Source organism: Ornithodoros turicata, chromosome 4, assembly GCF_037126465.1.
Source record: "Ornithodoros turicata isolate Travis chromosome 4, ASM3712646v1, whole genome shotgun sequence".
NCBI lineage: Eukaryota > Metazoa > Arthropoda > Arachnida > Ixodida > Argasidae > Ornithodoros > Ornithodoros turicata.
The window spans coordinates 52,261,225-52,277,279 of record NC_088204.1 but is presented as its reverse complement, the minus strand read 5'-3'; the positions used below and the strand labels follow the sequence as shown (position 1 = coordinate 52,277,279).

Sequence of the window (16,055 nt, the reverse complement as noted above, 5' to 3'; positions counted from 1 at the left end):
CGTCACGTTGTTTGTTGAACAACCGGATGACCATTATGCTGCGTTAAACATGCGTATTGTCTAAAAATGTCGTTTGTACCGCAGTGTGTATGTTTTGAATGCTTCACGCCTTGAGCCTCCTTCGCGGTTCTCGTCCTAACCAAGATGGCCGGCGTAGACAGTAGTATGTACCGAAGATGGCGCCCTACATTTTGCATATCTCCTAAGTGGAGCATACAGGGTGTCCCAGCTAAGTGTATACAGATTTTTGAAATATATATATAACACTTTTTCCAAGATCAAATCAATTGCAATATAGCGTATGCTGAAGGGCACTCCCTAGGAGGGCGTTAGTAAAGTCCAAAGGCAATGTCTTAATTAACTTTCATTAATTAACTTGTTAATTATAAAAGCTACAAAGTTGTCCCAATGAGAACATCTGTTCGGTCACCTGATATCGTAGCCGTTTTCAGAACAAATATCCGTTCCACAGATCGGCCGCAAAAAATTAGTGAAGGAACGCCATTTTTTCTTTATTTTGTTCATTGCGCATCTTCCCAGACGCGTATTTCCTTCATCCCCAACGTGTGAGGGGGAAGGGGCACAGTGCCGCCTCATGCGTCGAAGATGAGCTTTAACTTGCGGAAACAAAACAAAAACAAATGTATCGGGTGACTCTATCGGAACTGGTCTTATCTTGGGTTGCATGTTCTGTTTCCTTTTAATCTTTTTCCAGGACGCGAGAGGTGATAGTGTGCTCTTTCTCCCTCTCACATTGGGGATGAAGGAAAGACGCGTCTTCTTAGAAGCGCAATGAACAAAATAAAGAAAAAAATGGCGTTCCTTCACGAATTTTTTGCGGGCGATCTATCGAACGGATTTTCGTTCTGGAAATGGCTACGACATCAGGTGACCGAAAGGAACAGATGTTTTCATTGCGACAACTTTGTAGCTTTTATAATTACCAAGTTAATTAATGAAAGTTAATTAAGACATTGCCTTTGGACTTTGCTAATGCCCTTCTAGGGAGTGCCCTTCAGCATATGCTATATTGCAATTGATTTCATCTTGGAAAAAGTGTTATATATATTTTTTAAAATTCTGTATACACTTAGCTGGGACACCCTGTATGTGGACGTAGTGCGCGCGCGAAAGTTTCGAACCTCCTTCGATTTTTTGTATTTTTTGTGGAGACGAGTTTTCTTCGAACAACTGCGGTCTCCATTCGCAGTTTGTTCGCGCCATCACTAGTCCTTAAGGAGCCCAGGGTCCGAATCTTGAACTCTCACATGGCGATCGTTATAGTTATATTTAAAGTTGGCGCGCTCCAAAGCCGCTTTCGTTGGCTCGCAAGAGATCGTGGCGAATCACGGGCCGAAGTGACGCATTTAACCCGCGTTATGGGATAACTACAAGTTGAAGATCAGGCCCCAGAAAGCAATCTCAAAGATTTTCTGTTTCTGACGCATTATGAAAGGGTGTGACTTCATTTGACTATAAACACACAAAAAATATTTTGTATGCAATATGTTTCTTAGAAAGAAAAAAAAAAACGCACCCGAACATCAACGCGAGCGTTTCCGCTCAACTGGACGTAACGAGCAGCAGGAGGAGGGAAAACGTCACCGCTGATGTCATCACGGTCAAAAGAGTAACCGCGCTCCAATCGGGGCCGGCACCTTTCCGCTTCTCTATTGTTTTTTTTTTTCCTCCAGTTCGCTCCCTGTGTAGCAGACAGTGTTTCTCTCAACCAACGACGGCAAGCCGGTTTTCGTCACCATCACCATCACCTCAACCAATCAATGGATTGAATCGTTCGTAGCCGGTCCGAGCTAAGTTTTGGGGACTGCTAGTTAAAATGATCTTCACTGCTCTTTAGAGCATCTAGTGGGCCAATCACGAATTTGGGCTAACAGTTGATTGACATAGTGGCCTCGCTGCAAAATTAAATGCGTGCCTTCGCAGACAACCACAATGATGTGTATTGGCGTCGTATAGCCGCACGGAAGACACGCATGGAACTTAAATTGCAATATCATGGCTTACTTTTGACACAGTGAAGGTTCGGTTAAAGTAAGGCCTGTTGTCATTTTCCCACGAGCTCTTTCGTTGCCACCCATCAATATCGGCACTGCTAGGCCATATTATCGAGACAAATAGCTCATAAGTTTACTTAAAGGCAGCATGCTACGTAAAGCAGCCTGTACCATTTGTGTCATCCTGCTGCACACACTGATAAGACTTTGTTCAATTTCGGCAGCCGACTGCCATTCACGGTGTCCCCAAGGTTCCGTCATCGCGGCGCTGTTTGGGGCGATTGACGTATTTCACGTAGGCGCATAATATGAGAGTCTGACTTCCATGGCCTCCCTGAAAGGAACATGAAGACCGATGTCGTGAGGCCCAGAACAGGAAAGGTTACGGCAGAATTCACTGTACAAATTGTTGTTAAAACGCCATATCATTGATGAGCTCCTCGCAGCCATGATCCGTCGCCAGTGTTTCCGTCTCCGCAATGAAACTCACAGACGGCATAAATAACCTCCTTAGCGGCTTCTGAGAGCGCACATGGTTAAAACTCCGTCGGAGGTAATGTATGCGGTATCGTATGAAACTGCATCTACCCATCAATCAACGCATCAATGAATGCTCCGACTGATTATGCGCAACTGACTACGCGATAGCTAGTTATTTAGTAACTATGTAGTTAAATAATTCCAAATCAGACAATTTTTTCATCGAGTGAGTAATTTATTGGATGACTAACTAATGAGTCAGTGATGTAATGAATTGTGTAATGATCCAAAATTGATCATCCCTTAATTTTTTGTTTAAAAATAACAAAAGCTAATAGACTAATTATTAATTAACTTAGTTCGATAGATCGATACCCAGGACACAGAGCACACGGGATTCACGCGTACATACAATCAAATTAGTGTATAAGTAGTAATTTTTGCGAGGACCTAGTTTTCGCGAAATTCGCGAACGCCCTTTTTTTCGCGAATTTGAAGTCCCGCGAAATATTCGAACCAAGACAGAAAAACACGTGTACGAAATATATAAGAAATTTGACCCAGGACGCGGAGGCAACTTATGCACACGGGGTTTCTTACGCTATTACACTGCATTGTCTCGCAAAGTGTTCTGTTCGCCGCTGCAAATAAAGACAGTAGTCCCGCCTTCCCGTACGAATCCCGCGGAGATGTAGGCGTCCCGTGATTCCAGTTGATCGTAAGCCTGGATCATCCAGCAAGCGTGTATACACTCTGCCACGCGCAGAGTAATTGTATTTGTAAAAGTTGTCGCATCACTATCGAGCGCCAATCGCACCTGCTCGATGCGATGACAAGAATGACGGGAGACACGGCAGTTCGGGCAATGGCAGAGATACAAGTCGAGTAGGACCCCTAATCGCAGCACTTTCAGTCAGAACTGCTCAGAAGGAAGACAAACTGCACGAGTTGCCCAGTTGTGATACCTTTTATTAGCTTCTTCCAAAAAGTTCAAGGTGGAGGGCCATTGTCGACGCACCGCGGTACCGCGAATTTAAGGTTCCGCGAATAATTGTCTGATCCTGGCTTCTCACAAATTCGGGAATTATTGAGCCCGCGACTTTAACCACTTATACAGTATGTGGTTTCATATCCCGCCTCACCTAAACTCCGTACTTCATAAAAACTGACCCCCTGAGGATGAGTAGATCTGCTCCAGCATCAGTGTCCCAGCGTTACGTTTATACCGTAAATCGGGGCCATTCGCGGTGGTACTGTCGTGGCCACTGTTAACTAATCTCCCGTTTCCGTGGCCTCGCTCCGATAAGCGCTCGACTATCGGGGTAACGGCGACAGCAGCAATAGACCGGTCGATTGTTATTTTGGGGATGGCCGGGTGCTGGCATAGTATCACTTGTTGCGAACACGTGGAAAAAAAAAGAACGACTGAAGAGCAATGAAAGAAGACTGCTTATATGGGACTTGCGTGAATGATTTCCTGGGAATGCAAGCAACTCAGAGAAAAGAGTCTGTGTCGTCCCTAATTGTTGGTCTGCCTCGGCCAAATCTCGTTGTTTACGTCGTTTGATTTCCTGGGGCTTCTTTCATTTGGCTTGGGCTGTTGTTCTTACAGGTGTTGTCAATAAACGGTACCGCACCCGCAATCGACCGCCCCCAAAGTGATAGTGGACCGGTCTATTGCTATTTGCACTGTTCTACGGTAGTTGGACGGTTATCAGAGCGAGGCCACGGAAAGGAGAGATTGGTTAACAGTGGCCAAGACAGTACGTGCATTTCCTGAATACCCTTCCTTAAAGGGGCCGTAAACAGGTACAAAAGGTGCACATTTCTTTGTGTTATATTATTGGAACTTAGGCCGTGAAAACTCCTTGCAATTACTAACGCTCAAAAACAAAAGGCGCTTGCATACGGATGAAATATTCACTGCACTCTTTCGCATTTTAGCTCCGCCCCACGCTCTAACTTTACGTCATTTTGACGTAGCGCTTTCCCCACCAGTTACGATTGAGTGTTCCACGTACGATTTTATTTCAAATGCGGGATTGGACTAGATGAACGTGAATCCTCTTCTATTCAAAGTCTAAACAGTTAGAGCCTCAAACTGAGAAAGAAATGCGTTTAATTTAGGTATCATACGCGCACTACGTTTTCTGGGCAGTAGCACGCAGCACACCACGAGCGCGAATGAATATCCGGGACTACAGTTCCGGAATCTTAGGTAGGTGCGCTATGAAACATCTTCGTCATCTTCGAATGGTTCCGACAACTGGGCTGCATTACTTTGGTTTGAGCCACGCGGCATCGCGTCACCAGCTCGCGTGGTACAGTGGATAGCGTGCTGGCCATGTCACGTCGTGACTGGGAGGAACCAGCCCAGCAGCCCAGCTGTTGACGTTTACGCCAGCCGGAGATGTTGAAGATGTCATGACGTTGAATTTCGGAACCACGGAACGCAAAACGTCGTTTCACACAAACAAACTGAGCGTTCCGACTCACAGCTGATAACGAAGTATGTTTATTGGCTGGTAATTTGAAACGTCATGTGCGCAGCTCGGCCCCCCGATTGGACGGCAAAACGCTACGTAGCCATGTGACGTATGCGTTGTGGAGAGAGGCTCGCTGGTTACTCATCTTTGAAAGCAGTTATACGGGTCAATGAGCTGGCACGAGCCGAACAAAATGTATATTTGGGTATTATGAGCTGTGTTCTTTCATGGGGTATCATAATTTCAGAAATGTTTGGTGGCCTGTTTACGGCCCCTTTAATGGAAGCCGCCTCGGACACCTATCTTTTGAACACGTGAAACACACTTCTGTTACGCAAAGTATCTCTCATGAAAGCGTGAACTACTTGAGAAAATGAGAAAAATTCTCGTTAAAAGGCATTCAATATTTTAAGAACCTTGAAACGACCAAATATGTTGAAGTATCCGTCACCTAATCTCGCCATGCAAATGATGAGCCGAAAACAAAACCGAGCATCCAGAGCGCAGAGTGGCCAGCACCCATGTATGTTCCCACGGCTACGTGGTTTGGAGCGATGGAGACTGGTGTCTGTGCTGATCTGCCGCCGACGGTGAAGGTCATATCCCGATGCGCACTGGATACGCGAGGCTTTTTTTTCATCTAACCTGCATAGTAATATTTGGCGATGGAACAACAACAACTTTATTTTCAGAAGGAGAGTGGGGAGGTTCATCGCCAGAGGCGATACTCCACCCCATTGCTGGTAGAGATATGAGGTATAAAATACAGAACTGGCGATGGATATTTCTATGTACGTGCTCGTGTCAGGAAGTTAAAAAAGTGGGATCGGTTTCAACGAGGATATGCAATATCATGTAGCCCAATTTCAGTTTTGCCTCAAAGTGCCTAATTAAAGAATAAAAGAATTTTAAGTAAATAGGCATTATTGTAGTTACATGCTTTCTTCGAGAGGATGTCCCGTCTACCCGTATAACTCACCCGCAAAAATTGAGTCTATTTTGATGGGAAAATGTTTTCACAAATTTTTAGATAAAAAAAAATCGTTAGGTTACTCTAACGAATGAAAACGAACGCCCTGTATAGCATATAGTGTCACAACACCTAACTAGCGTTGTGTTAGTTTCATGTAAGTTAAGATCTGCTCCGGTGGTGGTGGTGAAAGGACTCGCCGTTCGTCACGACTGACGCCCTGAGGAATGTGGGTCCTGGGCCGACTTCTAAGGGAACTATACATATAACTATACATACGTCTGCGGAAAACCCAGGGAAAACCGCAGACAGCATAGCCGGCTCAGAGATTCGAACCCGAGTACCTCCCAGTCTCGACGTGACATGGCCAGCACGCTAACCACTCATCCACGCGAGGTGGTAAGATTTTCTCCTCGATTGTAAAGCTAGAGCACACTTGCTGGGCACCTTGTTGTCGAATAAAGCCACAAAGTGTTTCGAACATTGAGGAGTCCAACCGTACACGTCTACTGGATCAGATGTCTGTTTACGATAAGGCATGAGCATTTGAATTTCGATTAGCTTATTCAGTCTCCTTACGTTTTTCGCGCGATGCAACTATGGTTCTCGACAGAATGGCGTAAATGCAGGCTAGCTGGTGGATATATTCCATGATAGGCAAGCCTGAGCGATGGGCAAGACACGTAAACAAACACAAACACGAAGGCTCAAAAACAGCAAGACGTTTAATTGATAACAACGAACTTCATGAACATCTAGACGGTGCGAGGGACGACAGAGAGGGGAATAGGGAATTGAGGATAAAATGAGTTGAAGGAGGTTGAAGGAGGTTGAAGGAGGTCAAAGGAGGCGCTTGAAGGCCGGGTGGATACATACAGACGGCACACTAATACAATTGCCCACACCCTGTATGGCCAACGCTTCTCTCAAAAGACGTTTTCGCCTGTCTGGTTCCCACGCCAGCACCGCCGTCTGGGACCATAGCGGTTGACAATTATTACAGATTCTTAGATGATCCGACAAATTTGAATCTGGGCTGTTTTTATGCTGGCCCAACCTTTGGTCAACGCATTGAGAAGTTTGACCTATGTATACAAAGCCACAAGCTAACGGGATTCTATATACAACATTTTTTGCATTAGGAACAAACTTGATGGTTCTGTGTTCAACATTACAGGCAGACTCTGGTTTTGAAAAAGGCGTTAAACGATCTAACCTGACGTTGTTCCTAAAGAGGAGACGGACCCCCATCTGATTCGCATAGCCTTCAAATTATGTGAAATCCTGTGGTAGTACGGAACTACAGCAATTTTCTTGTTTTTCTCATTTTCTCCCATTAAGCGTTTCAGGCGAGCTTGAAACTGAGCAAGTAGATTGTGCTGTATTAGCTTAAACTCATATCCTGCTCTTTGTAATTTGGCAGTCTGTAGCTTGAGAGCACTAAAAACAAAATGCGAGCAAGATTTGGTCAATGCACTGGTTATCAAGGAATTGATCAAACTATTTTTCACCAACTTAGAATGGAAACTCCTTCTTGGTAGCAGGGTTTTTTTACTTGATGCACCATATTCCCAGCATAACCCACCTTTGAAGTGTAAGGTCAAATCTAAAAACTTCAACTTCCCGTCGGTAGGATGCTCTTCCGTAAATGTTAATTCGGGGGCCGATTCACGAGCCACACGTTGCAGTTCTACCAAGCAGGAGCGGGAACGAGACATAAATATCAGATCATCAACATGTGTAGCCACCAAAACAGTGTCAGGCAAACACGAATTTACAAAAGCACTTAAATGGTTCATAATCAAAAACACATTGACACACATCTTGCAAGAAGGGTATCGCATTCGCGGTGCCTCCGAAGCCTTGACTTCACGTGGCAATGACTGAGTTTCTCGACAACACATTTTTCACAAGCCTTTTCTTTTTCTGGATGCATGTCAACAGCCGCTCTGCGACCAATGTAGCTGTATTAAAAAAAAAAAAGAAAAAAGAAAACCGGGCTCCTATATTCCGAGACACGACCGTGACCTGACCTCAACGTCACTTTGAAATGAAATGACAGCTGAAAAGCAGGGGTTGACACAACTTTACAGACCCTATAAGTGACTCATCCATTTTCCTCTCTGCCTCACGTCTCACAATCAGACATTGTAAAATTGTGTCCGGTCTCTAAGCAACAACGTCATTCTTGGGAAGACATCGACGCTGTTGTAAAGGGTTCTCAACGAAGGATTCCGTTTGGTGGTGTAGGGTACATGGTGATCACCTGGAAAGAAAAATAAAGAAAATAAGGAAGTACAACACGAGCTAAGTGCCCAAAATTCCTTGTTGTTCAAGGTGCATCCGGGTCGTCTTGGTTAATAAAAATCGAATTTGTAGACTAAATAAGATTCGTGTTGTTCTCGACATCGGTTCTCTCATTCATGGTTACCCGTGTACTTGTTGTCGCTTTTCATCATGGGTGTAAATGATGTGACTGAAAGACGTCTTCGAGTGACCTTGTCGTGCTTCGAGTGACCTTAGAGTGGTACAAAACCGGGGAGATTCGCTCTTTTAGTTACGTTAGAACGATGGTTAACCTGATTCTGGATGCCTTTGGGTGACCAATGTACTCTGCTGGGGGGGAATTACAGTGCATGGCGTAGAAAATTTTACAGAAATTGTCGTCAAGGTTCATGTTGATTTAGACATTGCAGTTTGAGATTGTGCACACCGCTTTAGCCTGCATTTTACTGGACACCTTCCGTAACCTTACCTTTAAATTTGGTAGTAACATTCCAAGATATAACAATGTACAATGTTCTGCGGTCTCAAGGCAAGAGAGGGGTGCTCCCCGAATCGATACAGGTAAGCTGCAGGACACCTTAGTAAACCCGAAGGTAAGTCAACCCAGATACTCTCCAAAAAGGTACCAGCCATGCAGAGTAACGCAATGCCCCCAAACACTCAAATAGGAACCTTCGAATATCATAACCAAAGTGAATGTGGACTTTGACTACAATTATTATCGTGTTATCTACCTCATTCAAGCGCAATACAAATTCAGAGAAAAATTTATGTGAGAAATTGACTCGAGAAAATCCGTTCTGACGCAACAAATAGACCAGTATCTCTACACTCTAAGCACCCCGGGAAGTCCATTAATGATAACTGATTTCTGTTGTACAGTCAGAGCTCTGTTCGAATCGATGTCGAGAAAAACTCCAGTCATGTTGAATCTACAATTCCACTGAGTCGTTCCGAAATCCCAGGTGCACTTAGAACGATAAGAAATTCGAGCACTTATCTCGTACAGCACTTCCCCATTTCACGTGTGCCACCGTGTTTCCCGTACCACTACACGGAATCCGCGACAAAAGACACCTCGAAGACCCAGCAGGATGATATCACACATCCTGAACGTGACCACATATTCTTCTGTAACTGGTACAAGGCACATGTATACCTTTCGACTGGCATATATGAAGAACCCTCACCCGCTTTTTGACGTAGCGACTATGACTTTCAAAATCTTAAAAGCGATTGCAAACGTTTGTGAACCACTTTGTTCTGAACGAGGTGGAAACCTCCGCCAGAACGTTGAAATCCCTAGAATGAGTTATAGTGGATAAAAAAAAGAAAAAAACAAAACATTGATACACAGTTTTTCCCTGCTAGGTCATCCAAGGCATCCTACTTTCCTAACATCACTACTTGGACCCGAATAGATATATCCCTGAAATCTCAGTTGGCACTGACACGGAGCCAGCAGGGATCATTGCATACATTACATGCCGTTGTATGAGGAAACAAATAGCGCACTAACAACAACCTAATTATTCACGTAGGGCACACTTAAAAGCTTTGAGGATCTCCGTCTCTTTGTCTGACAGGCCAATAGATGCATTGACATGCCATTTCCCAGATGGAAATCTGGGAAGCATTTTTGATTGCAGAAAGGGTGTAGGGTTGTGTAAGGAATGCATTACTGCATCGAGGTAAACTAACACTGCAAACGAGGGAAGACAGGGGAGAGGACAAAGACTGTGCTAGACTTTCAACAGACAGAAAAACATCGTTTGCAGAGCTAAGTTTACCTCAATGCATTCATACCAACTTGCCCGGCTCACCACCGTTATGCATCTATTGGTCCGCCAGACAAAGAGAGGGAATTCCTCAAAGCTTTTAAGCGTGTCTCATTTGAATAATGAAGTTGTTGTTCGTGCGCTACTTGTGTGTGTCTTCGTCTCTTCGCCTGGTTTTAGCTCTGTCAATTATTTCATGATGTCGACTTGAACTGCTACTATATACTAGAGACTAAATCTCGTGCCTTCAGAATCTTACGGAATGTGTGCCATTGTAATGCACATGTTTCACGCTGTATTCTCCCAAAATTATTTTTTTCTGTATGTGAAGTTTTGAGAACTATGACGTCATAGGATGTGCAACCTGCAATGCGTCTGGCAACATTGCTGCCACGAAGGTCGATTTCCCTCTCCTCATCTCATCTGCTGGAAGACGACTCCCAAAGTCTTAGGTGAAGAGAGGGAACAGCGCTGTTGCTATAGGAGACAGATGTCAATTCTGGATGACGTCATCTACCTTTAGAGAACCTTAATCTATTGAGTTTTGCGGCTTCTCCCGAAAATCCGCGCAAGCCCGTAATATTCATTGCCGGCAATCATATTTTACTGAGTCTTTTGAGCGAGGGTGGTTTATAATACGAAATGAAATCCGTTGTGACACTTTAACCGTGAACCAGGCCACGTCACGGACCGTCAACGTCAAGCACAGACGACACGTGACATGATAACGTCGTAAATAAGCACCCCTCTTGTGAATGTTAGTTCCAAATTCCAGAATAAGCGAAAGATATACCAGGAACGTATTATCTGGTGTCCGAAGCGCAGTGTTATCGGTTAATGCAGTCTGCAACTGCCGATAGCAGTAAGTAAGCTTCCTTCATTTACAGCGTGAGAAGGCGATCGTAGCACTTTATGAACCGGATCAAATACACTTAGCAAATGGAAGCCTAAAGAGAAGTCTCGTCATCACGCACATATCACGACAACGTGCACTTCCCTTACGGTATACTCGCAAGGCACCTGACCCGACGAACACAACAGCAAGCAACAGACTCATTGGGCTGTTCTCCAACGACATCTAGAACATGTGAAAGGAATCACGGATATTCCACATACACAAATTATACTGAATGCATACCGTTTGTACTTCGCATTTTGGTTTTTCGTGCTGACACTGCAAAAACTACGCCTGTTTCACTACGTTGTCAATTGCTAGAACAAACAAACGCGTCTCTTCACATGTCATCTTCGGACTGCACCATCCAATTCCCAATATATGCTTAACGTGCCACAACAGACTAAACCTCGGGTCATCAGAATCCTACTTAATGTATGTCACTGCAATGTACCCGTCTGACATAATATTCTGCCAAAAAATTTTTTCTCCATGTGACCCGGAAGTGTCATAGACTTACTTTGTAGTTTTGAGAAGTATGACGTCACGTTGTGCCCAATAGACCTTCTAGCACATTACCCGCGCCGCAACTGAACAAATAGGTTCATAAACTAATTTACATGGATAATTGGTGCTGACACAGAACCCACAGCGCGTACATTGCGTGCCCTTTAAGGGAATAGTTCGTTCTCCAAGCATCGATTCGTTGATGTCTGTTGCACACAGTAGTATATGCTTAGAACTTTACCATACCCGTGCATTAGATTCCGGCAGCTCGAGCGGTATGATTTATTGTAGGCATCTGAAAGCAATGAGATACACGCAAGTGGACCTTCCCGCGGAAAAGGACGTACACGCGACGTCAGCCCGAGAACAGTGTGTCCTCTCGCCATCTGTCCACGTCTATACGCCGCTTATACATGGCTACTTCGCGGCGCTAACACTGAACCAAAAAGAAGAGCGGGGAAGATTGACGCCGTTTCCGTCGATGGCGTAATAGACAAAGAAAGAAAATGTTAGAGAGCTTTTAAACAATACGTATGTGAGTCAATAAACATTTCTGACAGTACGCTTCTTGTGTGTGTCACCTTTCTACATGGTCTCATGCGTTAACGATGACTGATTAGCTGAGACCCAGTTTGACGTCTTGGATATTTGTATGTAACTGGATACCTCCAAGTGAAAACAATAAATAGTTGGCTGTCACAGTTTATCGCCGCGTGCTCCCAGCGCATTATCGCCACTGTCATGTATCCTTAGCTTGATTATGTTGCCGTGATTACTTAATATTACAAAGCAAGCAACTGGCAGCATGACCAGCTGGAAACAGGCCGGAAGCGCCCAGGGCATACGCGGGTGCACACAACGGGACGCACATCTTGACTGCTCGACGTTTTACGAAAGTAGGAGCAGATGACATAGCGTGTTTTCGTCAGTATAGCTACAATGCAAGTAGTATGTACGTACATGCATCCACCGCGTCCACAGCAAGCAGTCGACGCGTCACCATGTCAACCGCGCCCGGCGAGAATCCTTCGCATGCGGTTGGAAGAGCTCCGCTGACGTTCCGCGTTGTTCGGCAGAGACAACGCTCGTCCATTTCAGTTGTAAAATACGCTCCATGCGGTTGGGGCTTAAGGGTCCCCTGGAGCACCAAGATCACTTTTGGAAATTGCCCTTTTGTGCACAGTGGTCGTCATGATTTATGCTCAGATGTTGCCATAATCTTAACCCTACCCGCCACCGCCAGATCGGCTGTGTTACAAGTGCCGTCATTCTATTGTTTAGCGTCTATTTGTTGAATGCTGTGCCCCTAAGAAAATCTCTGCCCCCTCCCCCACCTGGAAAAGTCCGGGGAAGGCCCACGCCTACGGCTTTGATGGCGTCCCGTAGTTCAATACTCTCGCATTTTGTAATAATAAATTGTCTTATTTGCAAACCGTCAGTATATTATGTAGACGAGGATAGAGAGAAGGAAAAGCAGAGGAAGAGGAAGTGGAATAAAGCTTCTTTTTAGGACGTTCTCATCGGGAACGGATGGTTAACACTTGTCGGAGTTCCTTCATTAGTATAGGAACGCTACATATTACAGCTGTGGGACAGAAGACAGAGGAAATCTCGCGCTTTGCCTTCGTCCACTTGTATGATTGCCATTGCAAAAGGTGTTGAGATGGTGGTCAGTCCAGTAAGGGGCTCCCATCGCTGCCTGTGTGGTTTCATTGTTGTGATTCATTCAATTCGAGTCCCCCTCTCCCCCCCCCCAAAAAAAGGAAGGAACTAAGGTAAGACTACTGACGCTACCCCAGCCACAACCCTACCACTCTACCACAGCAACAACAACTAGGCCTGTGCGAATAGTCGACTTTTGCCAAAGCCAATAATTCTGTATTTGACACGATTTTCGAGTTGTAGCGGCACAACTCCAGGCCCCAACCGTTGCACATAAACGTAGAAATGTAGAGCGCACTTCGCAACGCCACCCCCTTTTCATTTCCTTATTCAGTGGAGCGAACATCCCTTTCCACGCAGGAAACCCATTCAAGATATTTCCGCCCACACTGCAGAGATATAATGAGCCATCACCCATAACGGACGTCTAAGTAAAACACTAGAATGACAAAAAGAATAGAGATCGGCAAATTACAAAAAGAGTCGTGTCCAGCAACTCCTCCGAAAATGAAGACATTATTGTGGATATAAGCTTGTGCCAACGGGCCGAAAGGCCGAAATGTGTGTTACACCTTACAGGGACTATCGTAGCCGGAAACATGTGTACGTCCAATAGGGTAATGTTTGGCACCGCTTCACAGTCTACTTGACTAAATTTCTCCGAAAACAGCTCGCATAAAAACAAACGAGTTTTAATGATTCGCACTGCCTCTGCAACTATGGAAGCCCCAGCGATAGTAACACCATGATGGCGTGAGCAAGGCACACGCATGGGAACGCTTCGCGGGCGATTGCCTCCGAGTTCGTCTGCTTCACGTTCGCATCGCAATGTACTAAGCGAAAAGTCACCGGTAAACACGACGGATTTGGCTTACAAGCGTGAGTGTTGACGCTACCATGCCGCGTGGAGCACGGTGTTGCGTTACTGGCTGTACGAACACTACCAGTTCATAACATCATCACAGGCTGTCCACGACTTGCAGACGCCCACCATTCCGCCCGTTGCCAAAGGGCGCTCCCGCACTTGACTTCTTCGGGCCGGAGTAACACTGGTTATACACGTGCTCTAAACAGGTATAACAACATGTCTTCAAACGTGTATGGCGTATGTATAATGCTCGGTCACACTGGTTATACAATTCTTGTTTGGCAACATCGTTTGGTCTAAACGCTTGTATGATTATACATAGTCGCGAACATGTGTTGCTCAAACATCGGTCACACTGGTTATACAACATAACTGGAGGAAAGTGGGAGTGGCTTAAACCCTGATGTATGGCAAAGGTCAGTGTCACAGTAACCAACCGAGGAGTTTATATACTTTCCATTCGCCGACATCGCAATTCAAAATGTACGAAGACGACGAAGATGGGACTCCACTTGCTGGCAAAAGGGCAAGGGTGCAGGCCGGCTGGTACATGGTGAAAAATTTGGAACCCGAGAACGTGTCGTGTCGTCCCTCCTCTGTCCTTTTCTCGGGTTCCAAATTTTTCACTCTGCACTTGCTGATTTTCGATGTCTCATGCTCCATGTGCGCAGGCAAAGAGCTCACCATTTTGAACGTACGTGCAACACAATGTCACTGTCTCTGACTTACAAGTTACTCGTGCAAAATAACTCACGCACATCACGATGTCGTTGACACTGACTCGTGCGAACGAAAACTGTCGTGGCGAAATACGCCCGTTTATCCAACTTGTCCATCACAGTTTTTCGGCAGTGCCCAAATACATCGTCGTGTGTTTGACAACATGTTGTCAAACATAGTCAGAGCGCTTGCTTGTATGACGGCACGGTCACACTGGTTATACACACCCGTTTTAAAACATGTTTTTCCTGTGTATAAGCAGTGTGACCAGCACATGCATGATCATACATGTTTAAGGGATGTTTGTTATACATGTTCGTCATACATGTATGACGGGATGCTCGTGTATAATGTATAACCAGTGTGACTCCTGTCCAGCGTACTCTAAACATTCGGAGTCTGCTCTTGCCATACATTACATCAAACGACGACGAGGAGGACAATGTCAGCGTGGCTCTTGAGTAAAAAAAGAAAGAAAAAGGAACAACTAGTAATTCTGCGAAATAGACGCAAAGACCCTGTGTAACGCAAAGTCCTGCAGTGTGTGCCGTCGAAGCAGAGGCGAGACGGACTCAGTGACAAGACCCTGCAATACGTGCCGCCGAAGCGGAGCCAAAGAGGCGTCAGAGTGAAGCGAAAGCCGAAGGAGCCACGAAGTGCTTCTCTAGGCAATTCTGGGAGAACCCATTTGGGAACAGTTGCTCGGTGTGCGATCGCTTGTGGTTCAAGAATGATCTCACAGTGCTGCCGTTGACTTTCCATGCGCTGCTTCGATTAGAATTGAACGGTTAAAATGACGACATAATGCCGACGGTGCTGTCACTGAAATCCGCGTTACACAACCATAACCGTCCTGCGATTTTTTGTTTCTGAGGTGCTGCCACATAAGGCAGAAGTTCACCATAAACGAAGCAACAACAGCTGTAAAAGGCTTCAGAAGAAAAAATAGGGAACAGTATAGCTACATAACGTACACGATTGAAAAAAGGAGTCCCGATTGTTTCGAAGACCAATAAAAATCGCAATTAGCTGTTTGTGCTCAAAGATCGTTGTCATTTTCAATATTTTGTGATCATGAAACAGCGGACGTGTCGATCTATAGTTACTAACATTTGCAATGGCGCGTACAGCACTTTTTTTTTTAATTGAGGCTCGTACGAAAGCGTTACTGTACCCTATATACTGGCAAACCATAACACAGTATATGATAAATTGCATAATACAGCAGGTACATAACTTGAGTGGGAGAAAAGTTCCTAACAGCACTCATAAAATATCAGCTGCTTTTGCATCGGTTCTAACGATGCGTATATGCTCACTCCGACAAAGATGTTCGTCAAATACAACTCCTAGAAACTTCACATGTGTGGAACGCAGGTTCTGTCGCC

General features: G+C 45.1%; 1 protein-coding gene across 2 annotated transcripts in view; it reads right to left on the bottom strand.

Moving 5' to 3' along the window:
* The window catches only part of LOC135391543 (ATP-sensitive inward rectifier potassium channel 12-like), a 111,875-nt gene that overhangs the window by 61,923 nt on the left and 33,897 nt on the right, over positions 1–16,055 (bottom strand). The window contains exon 2 of one of the 2 annotated variants that reach the window (XM_064621836.1): positions 8,047–8,217. The exons of the other annotated variant lie outside the window; for it this stretch is intronic. The gene's annotated coding sequence lies outside the window, so the exon portion shown is untranslated. The remainder of the gene's footprint in view (positions 1–8,046; positions 8,218–16,055) is intronic. 2 annotated transcript variants of the gene reach the window in all.